Source organism: Hemiscyllium ocellatum, assembly GCF_020745735.1.
Source record: "Hemiscyllium ocellatum isolate sHemOce1 chromosome 27 unlocalized genomic scaffold, sHemOce1.pat.X.cur. SUPER_27_unloc_13, whole genome shotgun sequence".
NCBI classification, from domain to species: domain Eukaryota; kingdom Metazoa; phylum Chordata; class Chondrichthyes; order Orectolobiformes; family Hemiscylliidae; genus Hemiscyllium; species Hemiscyllium ocellatum.
Window position 1 is genome coordinate 615,623 of NW_026867480.1, and position 16,612 is coordinate 632,234.

General features: G+C 49.0%; 2 non-coding genes across 2 annotated transcripts; one reads left to right on the forward strand and one right to left on the reverse strand.

Moving 5' to 3' along the window:
* Positions 1 to 203: 203 nt before the first annotated feature.
* Positions 204 to 275, reverse strand: trnaw-cca (transfer RNA tryptophan (anticodon CCA)). Its single transcript has one exon. It is a non-coding gene; the product is annotated as a tRNA-Trp (tRNA).
* Positions 276 to 5,540: 5,265 nt separating this feature from the next.
* On the forward strand, positions 5,541 to 5,614 carry trnan-guu (transfer RNA asparagine (anticodon GUU)). Its single transcript has one exon. It is a non-coding gene; the product is annotated as a tRNA-Asn (tRNA).
* Positions 5,615 to 16,612: the final 10,998 nt, after the last annotated feature.

A 16,612-nucleotide genomic window follows, 5' to 3' on the forward strand; every position in this document is an offset into this window, starting at 1 on the left:
TGTTTTACTTCTCAGATTGGGGAGAGCTGAGCATTTAACCAAACACTGGGCACACCACCTCCCTGACACAGTGTTCACAAATCAAACTGACAGCAAAGCTTCACGTGTGATCGGAAGTTTCCGCAAAGGAGACTTAGCTCAGCAAATGGACGGAGGGAACACAATCCTTCCTTGAAGGTGAAATGTAAGAAGCCGCTTTTTAGTGAGCCTGACGTGATTTGAACACGCAACCTTCTGATCTGGAGTCAGACGCGCTACCGTTGCGCCACAAGCTCACGGGGCACTGGCCGCTTCTATTCATACTTAAGGGAAGTGATCGCACTGCAATGATTTTCCGTGATGAGTAACAACGGAGATCAACAGTTCATGTCTGTTCTGTTTCTCCCCCTCTCTTTCTGTCTCTCGAACAATTTCCAACTCTCTCTCAATGAAAATCTGAAAGAATTGCGGATGCTGTATATCAGAAACAAAAAACAGGAGTTGCATGTGACCCTTCCCCAGAACTGATGGTGATTGGGAAAATGTCGGTTTATATGCAGGAGATATGGTGGGAGGAATCAAGGACAATGGAAATGAAATGTCAAGGCTACATGAGAGAAACAAACCAGTAAAGTTGCTGAATGACTTTCTGCTGTCCTATTCGATTAAAAAAGATGACAAGAAATACAGAATATAACTTCAGTGCTAGATTAGAATGTGAAAAACAATAGCCACAAAGCTTTTATAACAGTGAATAATGTCAAATATACACCATATGAAGCAACATATGTCTACATTTAAATCAACGGGCCAATCCGTTAGATTCTGCTCCATCCCATGAGTAATTACACTTTTAATTCTGAACATGAGGAAAGTATCAATGTTTTCCAAAATGCAAATTGTATCCACTGTCTCCCGTCAATAAATATCTCTGAGAACATCGGAGTCAAGTCACAGCGCTGTCAGATGAAGGGGAAGCTGAAACAGCCTCACACGCTGCTCACGGGCACATTTTACTTTCCCCAACTCAACGCCTCAACCACTGCGGCTCCTGGGAGTGGAAAGGAAACAATCACCAAAACCCAGTCTTAGTTTTGTGAATCTTCAGAAAATAAGCAAACCTTCATCCCTTCGGATTTTCTATCCTGGGCTAACAGGGATGGGTTTTGTCACTCTTTTGTCGGATATTGCAAATGGATGTTTTGCAGAAAAGCTCCGCAATGCAATCTGATTAATCAGGATCTGGATGTTTTCGGTCTTTGAATGTAAGTTGTTGTGCTCCAGAACTTTGTTGTTCACAGTTTATAATATTAATCTTCCCAGTCCCCTGTATCACTTGTCGAAAATGTTTAATTTGCGTCTTGTAATCCTTTCACTGTCTGCTACTTAGTGCTTTACCTAAGTTATCTTGACCTTGCATACCTGAAGCCTCAAGCTAATTTCACGAGAAACATTCTCCAGTTCAAAAGCCAACTGTTAGTGATGGCTCCTTTTCTTGTACCGTATCCAATTTCAGATCGATGTTGTTAATGTCCCTTTTATTAGAGTAAAAAATGAGGTCTGCAGATGCTGGAGATCACAGCTGCAAATGTGTTGCTGGTTAAAGCACAGCAGGTTAGGCAGCATCTCAGGAATAGGGAATTCGACGTTTCGAGCATAAGCCCTTCATCAGGAATGAGAGAGAGTAGCCAAGCAGGCTAAGATAAAAGGTAGGGAGGAGGGACTTGGGGGAGGGCGATGGAGGTGGGATAGGTGGAAGGAGGTCAAGGTGAGGGTGATAGGCTGGAGTGGGGTGGGGGCGGAGAGGTCAGTAAGAAGATTGCAGGTTAGGAGGGCGGTGCTGAGTTGAGGGAACCGCCTGAGACAAGGTGGGAGGAGGGGAAATGAGGAAACTGGAGTAATCTGAATTCATACCTTGTGGTTGGAGGGTTCCCAGGCGGAAGATGAGGCGCTCCTCCTCCAGCCGTCGTATTGTTATGTTCTGCCGGTGGAGGAGTCCAAGGACCCGCATGTCCTCGGTGGAGTGGGAGGGAGAGTTAAACTGTTGAGCCGCGGGGTGGTTGGGTAGGTTGGTCCGGGCGGCCCAGAGGTGTTCTCTGAAGCGTTCCGCAAGTAAGCGGCCCGTCTCCCCAATATAGAGGAGGCCACATCGGGTGCAGCGGATGCAATAGATGATGTGTGTGGAGGTACAGGTGAACTTGTGGCGGATATGGAAGGATCCTTTGGGGCCTTGGAGGGAAGTGAGTGTGGAGGTGTGGGCGCAAGTTTTACATTTCCTGCGGTTGCAGGGGAAGGTGCCTGGGGTGGAGGTAGTGTTGGTGGGGGGTGTGGATCTGACGCGGGAGTCATGAAGGGAGTGGTCCTTGCAGAACGCTGATAGGGGAGGGGAGGGAAATATATTCTTGGTGGTGGGGTCCGTTTGGAGGTGGCGGAAATGACGGCGGATGATACGTTGTATGCGGAGGTTGGTAGGGTGGTAGGTGAGAATCAGTGGGGTTCTGTCTTGGTGGCGGTTGGAGGAGCGGGGCTCAAGGGCGGAGGAGCGGAAAGTGGAGGAGATGCGATGGAGGGCATCGTCGATCACGTCTAGGGGGAATCTGCGGTCCTTGAAGAAGGAGGCCATCTGGGCTGTGCGGTGTTGGAACTGGTCCTCCTGGGAGCAGATGCGGCGTAGACGAAGGAATTGGGAATATGGGATGGAGTTTTTGCAGGGGGCAGGGTGGGAGGAGGTGTAGTCCAGGTAGCTGTGGGAGTCAGTCGGTTATCGCCCGAGATAGAGATGGAAAGGTCTAGGAAGGGGAGGGAGGAGTCTGAGACAGTCCAGGTGAATTTCAGGTCGGGATGGAAGGTGTTGGTAAAGTTGATGAACTGTTCAACGTCCTCGTGGGAGCACGAGGCAGCGCCGATACAGTCATCGATGTAGCGGAGGAAAAGGTGGGAGGTGGTGCCAGTGTAGTTGCGGAAGATCGACTGTTCCACATATCCTACGAAGAGGCTACCTGGACTACACCTCCTCCCACCCTGCCCCCTGCAAAAACTCCATCCCATATTCCCAATTCCTTCATCTCCGCCGCATCTGCTCCCAGGAGGACCAGTTCCAACACCGCACAGCCCAGATGGCCTCCTTCTTCAAGGACCGCAGATTCCCCCCAGACGTGATCGACGATGCCCTCCACCGCATCTCCTCCACTTCCCGCTCCTCCGCTCTTGAGCCCCGCTCCTCCAACCCCCACTGGTTCTCACCTACCACCCCACCAACCTCCACATACAACGTATCATCCGCCGTCATTTCCGCCACCTCCAAACGGACCCCACCACCAAGGATATATTTCCCTCCCCTCCCCTATCAGTGTTCCGCAAGGACCACTCCCTTCGTGACTCCCTCGTCAGATCCACACCCCCCCACCAACCCAACCTCCACCCGATGTGGCCTCCTCTATATTGGGGAGACAGGCCGCTTACTTGCGGAATGCTTCAGAGAACACCTCTGGGCCGCCCGGACCAACCAACCCAACCACCCCGCGGCTCAACACTTTAACTCTCCCTCCCACTCCACCGAGGACATGCAGGTCCTTGGACTCCTGCACCGGCAGAACATAACAACACGACGGCTGGAGGAGGAGCGCCTCATCTTCCGCCTGGGAACCCTCCAACCACAAGGTATGAATTCAGATTTCTCCAGTTTCCGCATTTCCCCTCCCCCCACCTTGTCTCAGTCGGTTCCCTCAACTCAGCACCGCCCTCCTAACCTGCAATCTCCTTACTGACCTCTCCGCCCCCACCCCACTCCAGCCTATCACCCTCACCTTGACCTCCTTCCACCTATCCCACCTCCATCGCCCCTCCCCCAAGTCCCTCCTCCCTACCTTTTATCTTCGCCTGCTTGGCTACCCTCTCTCATTCCTGATGAAGGGCTTATGCTCGAAACGTCGAATTCCCTATTCCTGAGATGCTGCCTAACCTGCTGTGCTTTAACCAGCAACACATTTTCAGAATGTCCCTTTTATTTCTTCAAATCCACGTTTCGCTCACAGGGCATGAACAGAACTGTCACCAAATACATTTACCAATCTACGTTCATTCTATCGTTTGTATTAGCATTTTCAACATTTCTCATCAAAATAACTCGAGAGACTTTCATCACCATTTTCTGTGAACAGTTCTACATTAGCTTTGCTGAATGAACCCCAAATTTCTTGAAGTGGCTCCTTATTTTCGGCCCTGATTATTCATCTCTCTACGCACGGAAATGGATCCTTCCCACCCGCTCTGTCCCTCATCAATGTGTGTAATTCAATTCAATCTCCCATCAGCCTCTTCTGTCCTGATCAAATCCAGGAGAACAGGAAACGTTGGGGCTATGGCGCGGACAGGACAAGTCCAGTACTCACCTTTCCTGTTAGAGCAATTCCATGAGAAATTTTTGACCACAACTTCGGGAGTGTAGTTGTGGCCGAACATTTAAAGTGCTGGCGTGGAGATCCTTTGGGGCTTCCCCGCCCAGGGTGGTAACCTGCTGACTATGCTTTCTTCGCTGGCGATTTTAAATGACTTCCTGTTGTTTGCATTATCGCTCAAACTTCACAAAACCCGTCTCAATAAAGTCCCGTTTTCTCATGTCTGGGAATTGATTTCCATGCAGGAAACTCGTGTTCGGAACAAACAGCGTGCCAGACTCAAAACGTCAGCTCTGTTTACCTTTCCACAGATGATACACGACCTGTTGGCTTTCTGCAGTATTCTCTGTGTTTATTAGGCACAAGTGCTGCTTTTCATTCAAGAACTTCAATTTCTGTCCTCTGGTAACTGACTCTGGTTAGTGGCAATTGGTTCTTCTGATCATTAATCTGCCCATTCCCACCGCTTCTTCTCCCATCATTACCAACAGCCCCAGGAAATCTCCAGTTAAACTTCTTTGCTCCAAAGCGAACATTCCCAACCTTGGGAATGTCTCCCCACATTGGAAATTCCTCATCCCTGGAAATGAAGCATGGCGTACACTTGGGAAGAGATTTTGGCAAAATATTGTCAGTTAGGAAATGGAAAAATGTTCATGAAGCAAAACAGAAATCCCAGTCTCCAGCTTTGTGAACCTTTAAAAACTCTTTGGGAAGCGGATTTAGATGAGAATGAAAGATGAACCGTCCGACTGAGCAGAGACAGCCCAGACACCGTCCCCGTGTTGAAGAGGCGGGGAGATTGACTCTGATGTTCTCGGGACATGAACTGATCTGAGACATTGAAAGAATTGCCGTTCGTGTACATCAGGAATTCAAACCCCTTCTCGCCTCCGAGCCAATGAGGGAACTCGGGAACAGGCAAAACACTGAAAGGCTCGAAGGGCGACGGTCCCGGAGGAAGAAAACTAGTTCCTCGTGACATGGATGTGTCTGCAGAGGGTGTGATCAGACTGTCCCCGGTGTCTCCACAATGAATGTCCCAGGCATTATTCAGGAAAAGTAAAAGTGATAGACGACAATTGTAATTCTAGGCGGGGCAGGCTGAATTATGAATTCATTAATAGCCTCCCCTAAGCGATGGCGCAGTCGACGACATCGCCTGTCTCTGTGGCGCAATTGGTCAGCGCGTTCGGCTGTTAACTGCAAGGTTGGTGGTTCAAACCCACCCAGGGACGCTTAGTTTTGCCCTCTTCCTTGGCTTCGCGACTGTGTGCACTTTAATGGGGTCAGGAAAATGTTATCCGAGCGGAAACCTTCTCCACAATGGGGTTTCTGAATTGTATTATTGTCTAACGTAAGGGACTGCGGATGCTGAGAACCCGAGACAAAAAAGAGAAACTCGGCAGGTTTGACAGCACCTGTCGGAGAAAACGGAATTCTGAAATGCTGTGTCTGATTCTCTTTCCATAGATGTTGCCTGACCTTCTCCGTTCCTCCTGAAATTTCTAGATTTGTTTTTAACTGAAAGTTCATTTCATCTTTTGCGATGAAACACCTAGACTCGCAGTGTGCAGATATTTAACCCTTTCGAATCACTGAAGTGAATGGATTCAAACAAACTCTGCGATGATTCACTCTTTCTCAGCTCCGCAGGCAGACAGACCTGGGAAGTGAAGCTATCAGTGTAGTTCTGTATTCGTGGGCTGAGTGGTTAATGCGATGGACTTGAAACCCATTGCGGTTTCCCCACGCAGGTGTGACCCCTGCCGACTACAAAATGAGAAATGTCGTCGAAAAGAAAGGGAGCTTGCTCCCCGGCTTCTTCTTTAAGATTCAAGTCAGTGGAGTGGGAAAACTATTTCACTGACATTGGGACTGGTGGGAATCTGCAACCCACTGCCTGTTCGGGGGGAACAAGCAGATACCCGCAGAGCTTCTTTTGAGGCTATGAGCCAAGTGTCTGCAAATGAGACTAGAACAGTGAGGGACATGAAATCGTGATCGAAATGAAGCAGGCGCCTGAGGTCAAGGATGCTTCCTTTGCCAGTGAAAGATACTGCTTCACAAAGTTGGGACTGTGGAAGGGAAGCAGTGACGGTGATTATCTTTGGTTGTTGAAGGGCTTTGTTTAATCTTTTGTCGGATATTGCAAGTGGATGTTTTGCAGAATAGCACCACAATGCAATCTGATTAATCAGGACCTGAATGTTTTCAGTCTTTGAATGTGTGTGTTGTGCTTCAGAACACTGTCGTTCACAGTTTATAATGCTTATCTTCCCAGTCCCCTGTATCACTTGTCGAAAATGCTTAATTTGCGTCTTGTAATCCTTTCACTGTCTGCTAATGAGGGTAGCGTTTCCGTGTTTTACCTAAGTTATGTTGATCTTGCATACCTCAAGCCTCAAGCTAATTTCACAAGAAACCTTCTCCAGTTCAAAAGTTAATGATGGCTCTGTTTCTTGTCATGGAAATTGTTTCGACAGACAGGAGGAGATGGGGGAGAAACAGAACAGACATGAACTGTTGACCTCCGTTGTTACTCATAACGTAAAATCATTGTAGTGCGATCATTTCCCTTAATCATGAACTAGACGCTAGGTGCTCTCCGTGAGCTTGTGGCGCAACGGTAGCGAGTCTGACTCCAGTGCAGAAGGTTGTGTGTTCAAATCACGTCAGGCTCACTAAAGTCATCTTCTTGCACTTCAAATCAGGAAAGGAGTACGTTCACTCTGGATATCTGTTGAGTCAATTCTTTTTTTCCAGAAACTTTCGATCACACGTGAAGCTTTGCTGTCAGCTTATTTGTGAACACTGTGTCAGGGAGGTGGTGTGCCCACTGTTTGGGTAAATGCTCAGCTCCCCAAGTGTGAGAGGTCAAACACAAACTGTTCATCACGGGATTTAAACACGCAGCCCCTTCATTCAGTTGGTGACAGCGTGGTGTGAATAACATTATACCGATACCTTTACAACATAATCTAGAGACTCCCAGCTTGATGTTTCAATGTATCAGGAGATCCCAGCTCCTCCTGTTATAGCAGAGTGACAGCGAGTTCAGATAGAAATGTTTTCCAACAACAACGAATCATTTCCTCTCACTGGACATAGTTGAAGTGATCTTTATTCAACAGCAGGAGCGGAAACCACAGTCTGACGGCCCCTCTCCACATTTTCGGTTAGCCTGAAGTTTATAAACTGTGTCGGTAAAACCCAATGGCGGATATCTATTTGGTTCAATCAGCTTTTAGCCAAGTGTAGTTGAGCGGGAGGATGAAGCTGTGTGAAACAGCGTGGGGAATTACTGCAGGGCCTCCTGCGCATAGAACACACCACAACAGATGTGTTTCACCTTCACCAGTTTATTCCCATCTCAGAGAAGAGAGGTTTGATGATTCGGATCAAAGGAGTCCGACAGAGAACATGAGAAGAGCACTCAGACCTTCACAAGCTTGTCACCACAGCTGGGTCATCGTGGCCCGTGTATCAGTATGGGACAGTAATCTGCATCTACTGACTGGAAGCACAGCAAATTGGAGTGCTGGTGGGACTATCACACAGGAGAAAACGGCTTCGACCTATCAACTGGAGTGGCTCCCAATGCGCAACTCCACTCACCTCAACTGAATAACTGTAAACAAATTATTCAGTGATTCAAAGGAATACTCGGTTTTGAATCTGCATTGTGTCATGTACCTTCGAGAATGATGTCAAAACACCTTCATTGCTGTGATGGAGTAGTCTGTTGGGCAGAATATACCCGTTGTCAAACTTCCCACGTTCTGTTGGTCCAACTCCGATTTCACTCAGAATCACAAAATGTGTGACAGCGCAAACTGAGGCCATGCAGCCCACCTTAGATCTTCTGGTTCGACACCATAATAAATAAGTGTCCGTTTTTGTATCATTCTCCCTGTAAATCTGCATATTGTTACATTGAACATGCCCACCGAATTCCCTTTTGTGTCCATTGAATCTGCCTCTTTGTCACTGTCAGACAAGGATTTACTGACCCCACTCCCTGTGCGGAAACGGTTGTCCTAATGTCACTTTTACTTATTTTCCTGATGACTTTAAATCTCTGCCAAATCGTTCTCGTTCCTTTCAGGTCTGGGAGAATTTTCATTACATTAGTTCATCTGTCTAGACCCCTCCATGACGTGGAAAACTTCAATCAGGCCAACTTTCAGACTTCTGTTCTCCAAGGAGAACTGCCCCAACTTTCCAGTCTCCCTTCATTGCTGACATTCCTCGTTCACTTTAACCTGTTCAGTGCTGTCTCCAATCCCTTCACTTCCCCGCTTCCTGAAGTATCACCCTCAGAATTAAGCAGGAATGCAGCTGCAGGATTCACTCAGAGTCGGATTGCGCAGGCGAAAAATCTGCAATCCTTGTGTTCACTTTGAACAAATGTTTCCCTTCGCGTATTCACTGCAATTGGAGCTCTGCCCCATCCCTAATTCAGGCAGTCCGATCTTATTTAACGAAGCGGCTTTTTGAGAAAATTGTCCGGGCATTTGTGCTCAAAGTTTGCCTGGGATTGGCACCCGGGATCTCTGACACAGGCGTGGGAGCATTTTCACAACATTATTTCCGGAGTCTAGATCCTACATGACTAGGAAAACTTTCGTTCTCCGAGGAGAGCTGTCACAAATTTCCAATGTAACTTCATTGCTGACATTTTTCAAACACTGCACCACTCACGTCAAACTGTTCAACGTGACCGCCAATGATGTCACTTCCCTGGTTTCTGCCCCGTTAGTACAGCAGGCAGCCCGACCTCGTTTGACCAAGGTGCTTTTTGAGAAAATTGACCATTCAGTTTTGGACGAGATAAGAAACGGTGGCTCGTCTGAGATTTGAACGCAAGACCTCTCACACGTCTGCGAAGGAGAAGAATCAAAGGGAAAGTTTGGCATGGAGCTAGAACACTGCTGCAAGCCTGAGACAGAGATGTTGGTCAGGGAACAGGGTGCTGCGTTAAAGTGGCAGACAACCGCCAGGTCAGGGCCTTTTTCCTGCGGGCAGAACCGGGATGTTCTGCGAAGCAGTCACCCAGTTTATGCTTCATGCTACATTGGGGAAACGACACTGTGAGCAGCGAATGCAGTGGACTAGGTTGTGGCAAAAGTGCTGCTTCACCTGGCAGGTATGTTTGAGCCCTTGGATATTCAGGAGGGAGCAGGTAAATGGGCAGGTGTTACACATTCGGCGGTTGCAGGCGAAAGCGACTTGGCACTATGGGAGGTGGGTGTGGGGTGTTGCGAGTGAAGGAAGAGTGGACCCGAAGTGTAACCCCTGGCACAACGGGTGCGTGTTGGGACCATAACCCACTCTCTCCTATTCACTCAATGTCGTCTTTAGCAGCTTTCCCTTATAACTGCGCTCTGTTCTGCACCTCGCCTTCTCATCTGCTTCCGAAAAAAAGCTTGGACATAAATATTTCACAGTGATATACTGGCCCAATGTGCACAGTCGAGTTGATACACTCGTGGAGAGCTGCGTGGTCTTCTCCTGTTCTCTGTATCTCATGGTGAGGAGGGTAATGCTTGTCACTGGCCGCTCGGGTGTCTTAGAAGAGTTTCAAAACAAAATGGTTGAATTGTCTGCCAGTGGAGAGAGCCCGGTTCCTGGGGACGTGACAAACAGCAGCAGGGAGACTGAATGAGAAGCAGCTGTTCGAGAAACTCTTTGCCGCTAGCATGTAGCATATCGATGCACTCGCCAAATCCACTCCATGCAAGGTGCGTGGTTTTAGAGGTCTCAGTGGCATTCTGTTGTTCGGCCGTTTTTATTCTGAACTGGATCGCAAAACCAGTTCTCTGCGATGCCAATCAGCTGGTCAACTTGAAACAAATGTCTTGCGGTTTCGTCCATTCCCTGCAGTAATTCGCTACCCTGGTTCAGACGTGAATGACAAGCATGTCAAAAACCTCATCACGACTCAGACACAGTTCCCCCACGATTAGGACGGATCCCACCGATTGTGAATAACCTCAGAGAGAGAGAGAGAGAGAGACAGGCAATCGGCGTGGATTCGATGGGTTGAACGGCTTGTGTCTACGCGAGAATGGTGCTACGTGTTTATGGCGTCCCACTGCCTGTCTCTGGGACAGAGAGGCTGAGGGAGCAAAACTGGTTCATTTTTAACCGTCCCTTCCGTGTTGGACTGCCTGCAGTCCCTCAGCTCAGGGCCGTGGGGAGGACTCTCAGTGAGTGAAGGTTTCACTCGGAGTCTCTTCATCTGGGACACTTGGGGCTCAGATGTTAACTGCTGCGCGGTAGCAACAAAGAAAGCGATGCCCACTTTGCAATAGACTTTCCGTAAGATTGCTGCGTGAAGACGATTTCTGAACACCAAGAAGGCTGCACAACAATGTGAATTGACCTGGGCGAAGAGTCCTCGGTGTCCATTTCTCTCTGTCCTGCCAGCACAGCATCTTTCTATCGCTCCGATAACAGACCTTTGGAGAAAGTTCACAATCAAAGTTGTTCATGTTCCCCGCATTAATGCAACTGACACCTCTCACCCCAACGGTTTCAGAGAGTGAGAGAGAGAGAGAGAGAGAGAGAGACTCTACCCGCCCCCACCCTACACCCCGCCCCCCCCCCCAACCCCCAGAACAACGTGCAAGTAGAAATAAATTGGTTTAATTATCGAGGAGTGGAGATAGTCCAGTTCCTGGGGATGAGACAAACATCATCGCCCCGGGGACAAAATGACAAGCAGAAGTTCTGGAAACGCTTTGCTGCTTGCAATTCTTGGAGCAATGTGGAATGTACTTCACACTGAGCAACTTTCAGCTGGCTCAGAGTCTCCAATGTACATTGCTGTGTTTGCCGCCAGCTCAGAGAGAGAGAACAATAGGAAGGACGTAGGAGTGAATAACGATCCGCGTGAGAGGGCGAATAGCTGCTCATGGAGACTGTTAGTGGCTAACAATACGTAGTGTGTCATAGCAGACGAGGTGATAACAAGGAGTCGTTTGTGTGGTAGGGGTCAAGGACATGGGGGAGTTCAGGCCCTAAAGTTATGGAACTCGATATTGAAGACCGGAGGGCTGTCAGGTCTCCAAGTGGAAAATGAGTCGTTGTTCTTTCATCTGGAGCTAGAACACTGCTGCAAGCCTGAGACAGAGATGTTGGTCAGGGAACAGGGTGATGTGTTAAAGTGGCAGACAACCGCCAGGTCAGGGCCTTTTTCCTGCGGGCAGAACCGGGATGTTCAGCGAAGCAGTCACCCAGTTTATGCTTCATGCTACATTGGGGAAACGACACTGTGAGTAGCGAATGCAGTGGACTAGGTTGTGGCAAAAGTGCTGCTTCACCTGGCAGGTATGTTTGAGCCCTTGGATATTCAGGAGGGAGCAGGTAAATGGGCAGGTGTTACACATTCGGCGGTTGCAGGCGAAAGCGACTTGGCACTATGGGAGGTGGGTGTGGGGTGTTGCGAGTGAAGGAAGAGTGGACCCGAAGTGTAACCCCTGGCACAACGGGTGCGTGTTGGGACCATAACCCATTCTCTCCTATTCACTCAATGTCGTCTTTAGCAGCTTTCCCGTATAACTGCGCTCTGTTCTGCACCTCGCCTTCTCATCTGCTTCCGGAAAAAAGCTTGGACATAAATATTTCACAGTGATATACTGGCCCAATGTGCACAGTCGAGTTGATACACTCGTGGAGATCTGCGTGGTCTTCTCCTGTTCTCTGTATCCCATGGTGAGGAGGGTAATGCTTGTCACTGGCCGCTCGGGTGTCATAGAAGAGTTTCAAAACAAAATGGTTGAATTATCTGCCAGTGGAGAGAGCCCGGTTCCTGGGGACGTGACAAACAGCAGCAGGGAGACTGAATGAGAAGCAGCTGTTCGAGAAACTCTTTGCCGCTAGCAATTCTTAGAGCAATCTCAAATGTATTTCATAGTGAGCACGTCTCAGGTCACTCAAGCGGTGTGGGGCAATCATCGCGCGCCGGCTCGCTGGCTCGTTGGTCTAGGCGTATGATTCTCGCTTTGGGTGCCGTACTGTGATGAGTTGCGAGAGGTCCCGGGTTCAAATCCCGGACGAGCCCGAGGTTTTTCTAAAACTTGACTTGTGCAAAACTGCCTGATTAATTTTCTCAAAAAGCACCTTGGTGAAACGAGGTTGGGCTGTCTGGAGTACGGACAAGGCAGAAAACAGGGAAGTGAAATGGTTGGATGTAGTGTCGAACAGGTTGACGTGAGCTGTGCGGTGTTTGGGGAATGTCAGCAATGAAGGTAGATTGGAAAATTGGGACAGCTCTCCTCGGAGAACCGAAGTTTTCCAAGTCATGAGGGACCTAGAAACAGGAAATAATGTTGTGAAAATGTTCCCACACCTGAAAGGTCCACAACGATTCGGCAGAATTTTAAGGTCACCAGGAAAACAAGTAAAAGTGACAGGAGGAAGAACGTTTTCGTACAGGGAGTGGTTAGTGTCAGTAAGTCCCTGTCGGACATTGACAAAGAGGAAGATTCAATGAACACAAAAGGGAATTCGGTGGTCACGTTCAGATGTGCAGATTTACGCTGAGAATGAAACGAATAGACACACGTTGACTTAAGTATAGAACCAGCAGAGCGAAGGTGGGCCGCATGGCCTCCGTCTGCGCTGCGACACATGTTGTGATTCAGTGTGAAATCACATCACAGTTCGACCAACAGAATGTGGGAATTTAGTAAAAACGTTTCTATTTACACAGCCTCCGTACGTCTGCGAAACAGCATATCACACGACAGCAGCGGAGGTCTTTGACATCAGTCTCGAACGTGCGAGCCGCGTGCCAGATGAAAAGCTGAATCGCTCTGTGGACAGGGCTCAGAGCGTGGCAGCAGAGTGGCGCAGCGGGAGCGTGCTGGGCCCATAACCCAGAGGTCGATGGATCGAAACCATCCTCTGCTATTATTCAATGTCACCTCGAGCTGATTTCCTTTGGATCGGTGCTCTCTTCTGCCAGCTGCATACCCGAATGGCATGTAGCATATCGATGCACTCGCCAAATCCACTCCATGCAAGGTGCGTGGTTTTCGAGGTCTCAGTGGCATTCTGTTGTTCGGCGGTTTTTATTCTGAACTGGATCGCAAAACCAGTTCTCTGCGATGCCAATCAGCTGGTCAAGTTGAAACAAATGTCTTGCGGTTTCGTCCATTCCCTGCAGTAATTCGCTACCCTGGTTCAGACGTGAATGACAAGCATGTCAAAAACCTCATCACGACTCAGACACAGTTCCCCCACGATTAGGACGGATCCCACCGATTGTGAATAACCTCAGAGAGAGAGAGAGACAGGCAATCGGCGTGGATTCGATGGGTTGAACGGCTTGTGTCTACGCGAGAATGGTGCTACGTGTTTATGGCGTCCCACTGCCTGTCTCTGGGACAGAGAGGCTGAGGGAGCAAAACTGGTTCATTTTTAACCGTCCCTTCCGTGTTGGACTGCCTGCAGTCCCTCAGCTCAGGGCCGTGGGGAGGACTCTCAGTGAGTGAAGGTTTCACTCGGAGTCTCTTCATCTGGGACACTTGGGGCTCAGATGTTAACTGCTGCGCGGTAGCAACAAAGAAAGCGATGCCCACTTTGCAATAGACTTTCCGTAAGATTGCTGCGTGAAGACGATTTCTGAACACCAAGAAGGCTGCACAACAATGTGAATTTACCTGGGCGAAGAGTCCTCGGTGTCCATTTCTCTCTGTCCTGCCAGCACAGCATCTTTCTATCGCTCCGATAACAGACCTTTGGAGAAAGTTCACAATCAAAGTTGTTCATGTTCCCCGCATTAATGCAACTGACACCTCTCACCCCAACGGTTTCAGAGAGTGAGAGAGAGAGAGAGAGAGAGAGAGACTCTACCCGCCCCCACCCTACACCCCGCCCCCCCCAACCCCCAGAACAACGTGCAAGTAGAAATAAATTGGTTTAATTATCGAGGAGTGGAGATAGTCCAGTTCCTGGGGATGAGACAAACATCATCGCCCCGGGGACAAAATGACAAGCAGAAGTTCTGGAAACGCTTTGCTGCTTGCAATTCTTGGAGCAATGTGGAATGTACTTCACACTGAGCAACTTTCAGCTGGCTCAGAGTCTCCAATGTACATTGCTGTGTTTGCCGCCAGCTCAGAGAGAGAGAACAATAGGAAGGACGTAGGAGTGAATAACGATCCGCGTGAGAGGGCGAATAGCTGCTCATGGAGACTGTTAGTGGCTAACAATACGTAGTGTGTCATAGCAGACGAGGTGATAACAAGGAGTCGTTTGTGTGGTAGGGGTCAAGGACATGGGGGAGTTCAGGCCCTAAAGTTATGGAACTCGATATTGAAGACCGGAGGGCTGTCAGGTCTCCAAGTGGAAAATGAGTCGTTGTTCTTTCATCTGGAGCTAGAACACTGCTGCAAGCCTGAGACAGAGATGTTGGTCAGGGAACAGGGTGATGTGTTAAAGTGGCAGACAACCGCCAGGTCAGGGCCTTTTTCCTGCGGGCAGAACCGGGATGTTCAGCGAAGCAGTCACCCAGTTTATGCTTCATGCTACATTGGGGAAACGACACTGTGAGTAGCGAATGCAGTGGACTAGGTTGTGGCAAAAGTGCTGCTTCACCTGGCAGGTATGTTTGAGCCCTTGGATATTCAGGAGGGAGCAGGTAAATGGGCAGGTGTTACACATTCGGCGGTTGCAGGCGAAAGCGACTTGGCACTATGGGAGGTGGGTGTGGGGTGTTGCGAGTGAAGGAAGAGTGGACCCGAAGTGTAACCCCTGGCACAACGGGTGCGTGTTGGGACCATAACCCACTCTCTCCTATTCACTCAATGTCGTCTTTAGCAGCTTTCCCGTATAACTGCGCTCTGTTCTGCACCTCGCCTTCTCATCTGCTTCCGGAAAAAAGCTTGGACATAAATATTTCACAGTGATATACTGGCCCAATGTGCACAGTCGAGTTGATACACTCGTGGAGATCTGCGTGGTCTTCTCCTGTTCTCTGTATCCCATGGTGAGGAGGGTAATGCTTGTCACTGGCCGCTCGGGTGTCATAGAAGAGTTTCAAAACAAAATGGTTGAATTATCTGCCAGTGGAGAGAGCCCGGTTCCTGGGGACGTGACAAACAGCAGCAGGGAGACTGAATGAGAAGCAGCTGTTCGAGAAACTCTTTGCCGCTAGCAATTCTTAGAGCAATCTCAAATGTATTTCATAGTGAGCACGTCTCAGGTCACTCAAGCGGTGTGGGGCAATCATCGCGCGCCGGCTCGCTGGCTCGTTGGTCTAGGCGTATGATTCTCGCTTTGGGTGCCGTACTGTGATGAGTTGCGAGAGGTCCCGGGTTCAAATCCCGGACGAGCCCGAGGTTTTTCTAAAACTTGACTTGTGCAAAACTGCCTGATTAATTTTCTCAAAAAGCACCTTGGTGAAACGAGGTTGGGCTGTCTGGAGTACGGACAAGGCAGAAAACAGGGAAGTGAAATGGTTGGATGTAGTGTCGAACAGGTTGACGTGAGCTGTGCGGTGTTTGGGGAATGTCAGCAATGAAGGTAGATTGGAAAATTGGGACAGCTCTCCTCGGAGAACCGAAGTTTTCCAAGTCATGAGGGACCTAGAAACAGGAAATAATGTTGTGAAAATGTTCCCACACCTGAAAGGTCCACAACGATTCGGCAGAATTTTAAGGTCACCAGGAAAACAAGTAAAAGTGACAGGAGGAAGAACGTTTTCGTACAGGGAGTGGTTAGTGTCAGTAAGTCCCTGTCGGACATTGACAAAGAGGAAGATTCAATGAACACAAAAGGGAATTCGGTGGTCACGTTCAGATGTGCAGATTTACGCTGAGAATGAAACGAATAGACACACGTTGACTTAAGTATAGAACCAGCAGAGCGAAGGTGGGCCGCATGGCCTCCGTCTGCGCTGCGACACATGTTGTGATTCAGTGTGAAATCACATCACAGTTCGACCAACAGAATGTGGGAATTTAGTAAAAACGTTTCTATTTACACAGCCTCCGTACGTCTGCGAAACAGCATATCACACGACAGCAGCGGAGGTCTTTGACATCAGTCTCGAACGTGCGAGCCGCGTGCCAGATGAAAAGCTGAATCGCTCTGTGGACAGGGCTCAGAGCGTGGCAGCAGAGTGGCGCAGCGGGAGCGTGCTGGGCCCATAACCCAGAGGTCGATGGATCGAAACCATCCTCTGCTATTATTCAATGTCACCTCGAGCTGATTTCCTTTGGATC